We start from the raw sequence: 6,947 nt of genomic DNA on the forward strand, positions 1-6,947 counted from the left end.
TCCAGTGTGGACAAGACTTAAGGTAGATTTGCCTTTATTTGATCAGATTAAATGAATCAGCAAGTTGTTTCCTCATAGATTTGAAATAACAAATGGATAGCAGCAAATAGGTGTGGCTGCGAGGGAATAATGAATGAAGGGAGCACTCTTCCCGATTGAACTTTCACTAAGCTCCATTAAATAACTTAAGCCCACATTACCAGCAGAAGTAGATTAAATAATGCCGAGCACAAAGTCCGTCTTTTAAGTTTAACAATAAAGATGAAGTGTATGGGATTTTCTTCGTGTTGTTCTTCCTGCTCATTCATGTGCACTCTACTCCTAATATTTCTCACATGATTTGAAGGCAGCATAAAACAAGGGTTAGTATATTCCAGTCTAGTGCCATCATGAGGTTGAAACCTGCAACACTAGTATCACTGCCATCAGCCTCAACTGTAATTTGTGTTTAGTGCCAGTTAGCAAATGTTAAGGTTAAGGTAACTAGCTGAGCTAAGATGGTGAACATGGTAAACAGTCTAGCTCATAAATATCAGCATGTTAGCATTGTCATTTTGAAGCACCATTCTTTCCTTACATTCTGGGAAATGTAGGAAAGTGTTGTAGAGTTAGGCAAAGTGGATTGAAGTGGATCATTTGCAAAACACATGAATTTGCAGGAATGGTAAATGGACCTGTACTTGTATAGCTCCTTCTAGTCTTCCGACCACTCAAAGCGCTTTTTACACACCCTTTCACACACATTGATAAAATCCATAGAACAGAAACCAACTCATTCATGTAAAAACCAACAACCTTCCGGTTAGTGGACGACCCACTCTACCTCAGAGCCACAGCCCGCCCCATGCTGGATAATATTCAGTGTGTTTATCGTGTGTGTGTGTGTGTGTGTGAGGTGATATGATTCCTGCATTTTCTGCCAGGTGATGAGCCATTATCATCTCTTTGTCCCAGCTTCATGAGGCACTTTGCCCAAGCGACCGCAGCTATTAATTAGGTTGTTACGGAACATGTTGCACGTGCACGGCATTATTAAACTGTGGCTGCTAGGTGATTCATTGCACACATGGATAACTAAATGGCAGAAAGTCAGAGCAGGGAATGAAGCGTTATATAATGTGAATTCAGTGCACACGTGCGCTTGATCTAGTAAACCAGGCTAAAGAAAAATCGTTTCTTCACTAACAAGAGTGTGTGTGAGTGTCTCCGACTGTCGGATAGCTTGCAGTGAAATGTCAGCTGCCCACACCATACGACATGCTGTGCTGCTGCTATGTGTGTGCATACATATCTGTGTGTGTGTGTGTGTGTGTCATTGCTTCATTCACAAGAGTGTGCAAAAGAGTGACAGGCAGACAAACAGATGGGAGGAGAGCAAGAGAGACGGCAGGGAGGGGGAAAATCAATACATAAGGTCACAAGATGTTTATTTATTATCACATTTCACTGATACTTTGACAGTATAAATGATGTTTATTCCTCATCCAACACTCCTGACAGCAAGATCAGCTGAGTCAGCTGTAAATGTGGTTGTTTTCCTCGAGTAACCACATAAAAATATCCAGCTTCAAAATGTTAAAAGCACCTGCAAATCCTTCTATGATCAGATTGAATGAGTTTTCCAAAAATGAGGCTTTTCTGAAATAGCGGACCTGCAACAGACTGTAATCCATATATACATATATATATATATATACTCATGTTATTCTGATATTCAAGGCTGGTGAAAAGAAATCAAATTAAAAACAAATAAAACAAACACACAAGAAATACATTAATATATGGAAACTAATCTAGACCTTGAGCATACATCAGAATTGATGCAGACCGGTGGATGAATTTGTGAAAAAAAAAAAAAGAAGAAGAAGATAGAATTATTATAAAAGATATGATATACACACAAAGACTTTTACATTAATTTAAAATAATCCAGACCTTGTGCAGGAGAGGTAGGGTGCTAAAAGCCTAAAAGCTTACACAAAGACTTCGATCAACAGAATTACATTAGATACAAATAATAAATTATATAAAGTCTAAGCAAGAACAGGATTGAAATAAAAATAAACACATATAACAATAATTTTTTATTCAGCTTCTCCAGCAGACAACGCTGTAATTTGGACGTTTGTACTCCACAAAACAATTTCTGTATTTAAATGAAAATGTGTCTGCTGTATTTAATTTGCAAGTTAATAATCGATGTCTGACCGACTTCTTCCTAGGTTACACACCGTATAACTGTCTTAACGTGTTTATGTGTGATAGTATATGCGTACTGCTGGAGATGTTATCTCGGTAGACGGGGTGTGGATTGTTGTCATGGCAACTGAGTAATGGGGTTAAGATGGCGAGCGCTGGGTGTGTTTGTCTGTTTTTTTGTTTGCATCTGACCCTTTCTAACAGGAGTGTCTCTTTGGGAGGGTGTTACGGTATCACGACGACTTTCCTCTCTTGACACGCAAAAAAAATTGTGTTCAAGTGTGTGTGTGTTTCGATCGGGAGAAGATCAGGATTTTCTGTGCCTCAGACTGTTATTGATTTTTTTGAACAGCCATCCAATTCTGCTGACCATGTGTGTGTGTCTATCTGTGTCTGTGTCTGTGTGTGTGTGTGTGTGTGTGTGTGTTTGTAATGCGCTCTCTCAACCCTCCCCACCACGGTAAATCCATCTCTCTGGCTCCGTCATCGTTAAGAGGCTAAGATCGGTCCCTGAGGCCCCAGAGAGAAATCCATGCTCCTCTGTGTTTGTGGGTATGCGTGCAAAGTGTGTTTTTAATTTCATTTTGTTTTCCTGATTCAAATCCATGCTCCATCCATGTTATGCCGTGTGCTTGTGGGTGGCCGGTGAGATGATCCAGCAGGGCTGTAAGTGGAATCTAAATCTAAATTCAGGTTGGTTTTTTTTTGCACCAGGAGCTCATAGGGGATCTGGAACTATTTTACTTTGCTTCCAGCGTCATATTGGCCTCTAGAGGCTCCCAGTGCAAATCCATTGCCATTCCTCGAACTGGTGTGTGTGTGTGTGTGTGTTCGAGGAATCCATCTGCTCTTTCCTTGTTAAGATCAGCCTCTGAGGGCCCCTTCAGCACGAATCTTCTCCTTCTTCTACTCTTTTACAAGATACCAGGAAGGGAAAAACACCAGCCTCATTATGTGATTCTGTCACATCTTTTACAGCCCTTGTTTGCGTTCAGATGAATTTGATTAAAATCACTTCTTTGAAAAAAATGAAAATCCTCCAGGTATGTTGCATTGGTATTGAAAGTTGGCTTAACAAGCACAAAGTTTTACTATAGCTAACGCATAGAAAAACTTTTTTTAAGCATTTTTAGACTTACATAAGAAAACATTAAATAAAATCTGTTCATGACTATCACATCCTGTGTGTAGTATTTCCCTACTGTGTGAAAGCTGGTCCTGGATGCTTAGGCTAACATTAGCAGCACTGCCCTGCTCTTTTTTGGATAGGGAAGTTTACAGTCAAGCAACCTCATCTTAAAAGCCTTTTCTCTGGAAACATACTGTTGCCAAACATGGTTATATAAAATCAGAATAACACTTTCCTTATCATACTTTAGCCATCATTTAATTAATGAAGCCATCAAGTGTACATCAAAAGCTTGCAAAATGTACAGTCACCAGCTAGAAATGTGTCAAAAATGGCATTACTTTTCCTTCCACTGTTATCATTGTGAACTGCACATGTACTGTGCGAGAACCAAAAGCTTGACAGGCAATAGTAACGGAGGGGATGGGACATGTAGAGACATTTTGATTTAAAAAAAGTATCCTAAAGAATGTCCACCCATGTTGTCTTTTACACGGCAATCAAAGTATAAGTATAAAATGTTCCACGACTATTGACCCAGACGTAACTGTAAAATCCCAGCGAGGTCGGTCAGCTTTAGTATTACGGTCTTACAAGTTGGCTGTAAGGGCAAGAAGCTGCAGACGTTCTTTCCTTCTGCCAATATAGCTGAGGGAGGCAAAGGTCAGAGAAGGAGAGAGTGACAGCTCAAATTTAGATAACGCTCTGCAGACACACAGACACAGACACACAGAGTTCACACGTGCTTCTCTTATGCTGTCTTCATCAAGTCGCAATTACAACTTTTTGTCTCTTGATCTTTCTTTCTCTCTCTCTCTCACACACACACACACACACACCAGGGCAGCAGTGTGAGACAGTGCACCTCTACATTTGTACATCGTGCATGAGACCTTGTTGCTAGGCAACACTTGGCTATGTCAAAATGTCCCTGCATGAGAGATCAGACTCTGGGAATGTGTGTGTGTGTGTGTGTGTGTGTGTGTGTGTGCATGCATTTTTGTGCTTTTTAAATAATATATACTGTAGTTGTGTGGAGCAGTTTGATTGCTGATCATCAGGAGAGTGCGTAGGGGACATGAGGACAGTGTGTGTGTGTATGTGTGTGTTTGTGTATTGTCACTAATCTGGATTGCTTGGTGCCTTGTGTTTGTAAGCTAAGAGAGTAAAGAAAGTACACACTATGTTCCTTTATATCTGTTCCACCAAAATTTAAATTTTGCAACACTAAATGACAAAAATGTTCACATTCTTTTAAACTTTCTAATGTTGGTTTTAAAGATGTGCTCCGTTCTTTTAGTTGTTCTTTGTTGATGCACACTCTGTGCTGTGTTTATTCTGCAAACAGACCAATTGTCAGTCAGTGTTCAGTACTGTGAGTCTGTCCTCTCTGGAGATTCGCAGGTCTTTGTGGAAAGAAGAATCTCCGTAAGCTATTGATGAATGAATGAAAAAGTATAGAATGTTTATATTAAAGTAAGCAAAATCATGAGCTTAACCTCAACCAAGATATTTTACTTTAACCAATGCAGAAGTTCCGTGAATGACCAATTGAGGCTGGTTACAGAAGTGAGTCATTCAATGTAAGGCTACCTATTAAGGCCCAACCTTAACAGCAGGTATAAATGTGTGAAATACTCCCCATTCATTACAACTGTGATTACCCACTGCTTCCCTTAGTTTTTTCCACTGCTGCTGCCAGAATAGAAAAATACATAATTTCCTGTTAACCAGATGACATTTTCCCAGACTGGATGTACTGTACACCGGATGTTAAAGCTTACATTAATATATATAATATATATTCTGTAGCTTGAGTCACTTTTTATTTGTAAATATGTTTCAGATTTTACTTTTATTGTATGTTATTACATCATTTAATGCTAAAGGAGGTGATGTATGTATTTTGCACAGTGAAGCATTCTGTCTAATCCTCATGTTAAGCTTTGAAGTAGAGCTCAAAGTGCCACATGTCTACACATCTGGATGTTACGCTATAGTATGAAACAATATAGCCAAGAACAATTCGTCAAGGCTACAGAGTTAAGGGTATATGTCTAAATTTAGTTTTGTAAACACATGTTTAATCGACGGGGGCATCTGTTTATGTCTCTGTCTGACCCTGTTAGGGAAAGACACACAATAAGCAATGTCACTAATATTAAAAAGTCAATATTCAAATCAACATTAGTGCAAATTTAGTCACTTTATTCACAAAATATTTGAACTGAGCGCAGATGGAATCATATCCTCCAGACATTTCTTCCCCACTAGCAGTCTCGTACGGGAAATGACTTGTTAAACTGGATGTTTCTGGCTTAGGTGGTAAATTCTGCTCAGCCTTCAAGTTGTACAGTTGAGTGAAAATGTGTAGTTTGTTGCTACAATGTGGAAATACCTGTGCGCCCACATACAAGAGGACCTCAGTGTTTGTGACTAAACATCATTTTATTGTAAACAAACGACAGCTCACCTTTCTGCTCTACGGTTGTACTCTCTTTCCTCTTTGTCTGCTTCTCTCTCCCTGACATTTCTGAATAATCTGTTCTTAATATTCAACTTAATGTCATAAAGATATGACTTTATTTAACAAAACAAGCTTAATATGTTAAATAATATGATATGATATGGTATAATATGTTGCATTAACAGCATTAACCTTGTGTGTAACTTCTTTGCACAGTGCTTCTGCATGTTTTTGATCAACTTACTTATGCAGCCTGTCAGAGCAGCACTGAAGCACATCCTAACCAGTGGGCAAAAAAAGCAGTTTGTTTCAGGAAAAGCAAAGATTTTGTTGTGTACTTTGCAGCTACTATGTGACCATTGAGTCCTGCCTAAACCACAAAAATTAAAAAGGACAGTAATTACTCTTACAACCATAAGAGACTTCTTGTTGAGACACTGTAAACATCCTAAAGTAGTTTGAAGAGTTTGAAAAAACAACCAAAAAGGTTCTTTTTCTGGTGGGACAAGGTCGGCCATTGAAACTGAACTGCTACCCACCAAGTGGACACACTAACAGCATTAGGTTTAACTGAGCTGCAAACACCACACTTACATTTTCAGCCTGTGGGAAACAGCTATATATGAATCCTACAGTATATGCTGCCAATATTTTAAGGTATCACTCGTTTTGGAAAGACAAAAATTGATTTTAAACTTCGTTTGACCTTGAACAGCGAGTTTATTACAGTTTAACGTTTAAAGTTTCTGATTCTGAACTGATATACATGTAAATTAGTAATTAACATACTGTAGCAAAGCCTCTGCCAGCCAGAGTTAGGTCAATGGAGGATTAGTCCAGTGGGAGGTGGTGTTGCTTTGGATGAATTGGGCTACGTTCTCTCTCTGTGTGTGCAGCATGTATGCATGTGAAGAGAGAGGGTCTGTCTGTAACCGTCAGTCTGCTTTTCAAGGCTGTTGGGAATGCAAATATTGGTGTTGTCACGTGTGTGTGTGGCTATGTGTGTGTAATAGGTAGGCGGTATTAAAACTGATCACTTTTATCAGATTTGATGAATAACATAAAAAAGACCCTCCCCCTCCCACTTACATTTCTCTCTTTTTTTCTCATTATTCTGTCCACTGTTAACACAGATCTGTGTGTGTGTGTGTG

Source organism: Morone saxatilis, unplaced genomic scaffold, assembly GCF_004916995.1.
Source record: "Morone saxatilis isolate NCDOM2014 unplaced genomic scaffold, NCSU_SB_2.0 Contig6, whole genome shotgun sequence".
Classification (NCBI taxonomy): Eukaryota; Metazoa; Chordata; class Actinopteri; family Moronidae; genus Morone; species Morone saxatilis.